The sequence below is a fragment of the Peromyscus maniculatus genome, chromosome 15 (genome assembly GCF_049852395.1).
Source record: "Peromyscus maniculatus bairdii isolate BWxNUB_F1_BW_parent chromosome 15, HU_Pman_BW_mat_3.1, whole genome shotgun sequence".
Lineage (NCBI taxonomy): Eukaryota > Metazoa > Chordata > Mammalia > Rodentia > Cricetidae > Peromyscus > Peromyscus maniculatus.
Window position 1 is genome coordinate 15,297,857 of NC_134866.1, and position 2,827 is coordinate 15,300,683.

General features: G+C 40.7%; 1 non-coding gene across 1 annotated transcript; it reads left to right on the forward strand.

The window, feature by feature from the left end:
• Positions 1–494: 494 nt before the first annotated feature.
• LOC121822984 (U1 spliceosomal RNA) lies at positions 495–657 on the forward strand. Its single transcript, XR_006064287.1, has one exon. It is a non-coding gene; the product is annotated as a U1 spliceosomal RNA (small nuclear RNA).
• Positions 658–2,827: the final 2,170 nt, after the last annotated feature.

Genomic DNA, 2,827 nt, shown 5'->3' on the forward strand with positions numbered 1-2,827 from the left:
GTGCAGATGGACATCATTCAGAGCTTAGGTCTTGTTTCTTGAAATTTTTCTGTTTGAGCCCGATATTTTTTTTCTGTACAAGGAGTAATCTACAGTAAAACTAAAAGTGGCTTTGCCTAGAGTAGAGGGCCAGACCAACATTGTACACTGGTTCCAACCCAGGTCATTGTGGTTGGAACCAGTGTAAAGTGATAGCTGTGGATGTGTGAGTGGAGCTTATCATCACAGAAAACTGCATTCATATACACCTCACAACTCCACTGGGGGACATAGGTCGTAGGCTTCTATGTGTCTGTGTCATTTGAGAGCAGATATAGGTTCCTCTGTTTTGGACTACCTTAAAAGATACTGGTGTGGTAAACAGCCTTGGGGGAGGAATAGTGGTCCTCTCAAGACCCAGGAGTATCTCCCATTACTGCCAGAATAAGAAAGATAACTATCTCCTTCTGAGGAATGGTTATTGATTCTTACTGCCCATTAAAATGTATTTGGAGCTACTGATCTGGCAGGGGAATACCACGACCAAGTAAGTGGTTTTCCCAGGGCTAGGCTCATCCACAGCATTCGGGGCATGTAGACCCCTGTGATTTACACAAAAGTGGGAAACTCAACTGCATTATTTGGAGTAGTATGGGACTGCATTGACACTTTCTCCTAGAAGAAAGAAAGAATGAAATAAGGGAAGGGAACTAGCAAGAAAAGAAGGAAAAAAGGAAGGAAGGGAGGAAAGAAGGAAGGAAGATTTGGGTTCCTTCAGTTCCAACTAGATCCCTCTGTTATAACAGACCCCACACCATTTTCTGTTGCACACTAGGAACCTTGATTTTCAAAAACACTAGTTACCTTGGGAGCTTGCTTTCTAGTATGACACAAAAAGCAACCTCTATTATGGCTAGTTAATAGGTCCACCTGCATATTATGTTGTCTGTCTTTTTCGCAAGAAGTGTCAAAATGATGGTAAAAATAACTGAAGAGAGCTACTATAATGGAACAGGAAGGGTGACATCAAGACATGTAATAAGAGGCTACATTTCTAGGTGGTTTGATAAGCTTGATAACACTGATGAGTCTGACAGAAAAAAAAAAGCAGACATAGCATCCTCAGAGAAGTCTATTCCAAATGCAAATGGGGTATTTTGTTGGCAGAACCATACAATAACTCCAGCATGAGAGGGAGTGTCAGTGGAACCGACTGGGATGTGGAAAATAATCAAGATGATTAATGAAAACATATTCATGAGTGACAACTGTTCCCCTGACATCTTATCCAGGTGCAAGTATGAATATCCAAAACGTTTTCACCTCTGCAAATATAGCCTGAGAAGTAGAATGTGAACAAACTCAACTAACTTGCCTTTCTTTTTTTTTTTTTTTTTTTTTGGTTTTTCAAGACAGGGTTTCTCCATGTAGCTTTGCGCCTTTCCTGGAACTCACTTGGTAGCCTAGGCTGGCCTCCAACTCACAGAGATCCGCCTGGCTCTGCCTCCCGAGTGCTAGGATTAAAGGCATGCGCCACCACTGCCCGGCTAACTAACTTGCTAGAAAAAACAGGACTCAAAAATCTGACCAGCACTCCAATATAAATCCATCATGGAATTGAAATCTAGAGAGTGCGGCTTACTTGGTTTGACCTTAGTATACACCGCCACTTAAAGCTTAATGTTTGTCTGTTGGCTGACTCATATCTGTGCAAACACATGGAGTCTAATCTCTCCTTCAGGGAAGTAGCATTGTAGGGAAATAGACAGCATGGAAGACTATCCGTCTGTGTATATTTCCACAGGTTTTAATGAGTAATCTTCCAGTATAGCTGAAATTCTGAGAAAGATTAGAACTTAAAGGTTTAGATTTAATACAGGCACAGAGAAGAGACAATTCAAATGGAAGAGCCGGTCCTCTCCCACTTAGTAGAACAAAAAGAAATCAAGGTGATCAAATCAGACAGCATGGAGAAAGGGCAATTTGAGACAAAAAGAAGGAAAAAGCCCATTATCCAAAACACAAAAGTTGAAGTAAACATAACAGAATAATTAGAGGGAAACATTAGGGAAAGCATGTTCTCAGAGGACTGAGCGAGACGTCACAGATAAGCACACAACTGGAACATCAATAGAACTGGCCCCGAAGACAAGGGTATGTCCTAACAAATAAGAGGAAGGAAGTTCAAGTGGAAGGAAATTTAAGGCTATAAATAAGACTCAAGTATTCATAGTGAAAGGACACGCTATAGCAGTTAGGAATAAAAACATTGGATGCCTTGGATGGAGAGATTAAGAAGCCTAGCTTTTTTCTGTATATAACAAATTAATAATACTTACCCTGGTATTCATTTACAGCAGATCTGTGGGCAACTCCATGCCTGACTAAGTAGCCTGATCTTTCTGGAAGGCAGAGAGAGAGAGAGAGAGAGAGAGAGAGAGAGACAGAGACAGAGACAGAGACAGAGACAGAGACACAGAGACAGACAGAGAGACAGAGACAGAGAGACACAGACTATGCATCTGTCATTTTGTCATGATTCATAGTCAGGTGAGCTAATTTTGTGTGAATTTTCTTAGTCATGTTACCACATGCAGAAGAAAAGTCTGGGAGAAACAAGTGTTTAGTATTTTCAACACTCACAGCACAAACAATTTCTGTCTTTCCAAACTAGCCAAGTGGGGGAGATGCTTCACACATACAAAGGGATAGCCGTGTTGGGTATCCTTGCCGAGTAATCACTGAAAAATATTTTATCTTATTTATTTGGTTTTGGTGATTTAAATAGTTTGTTTAATGTTCATACACACATATAAAACATTTGGACCCAAACCACCCCCCACTCTTT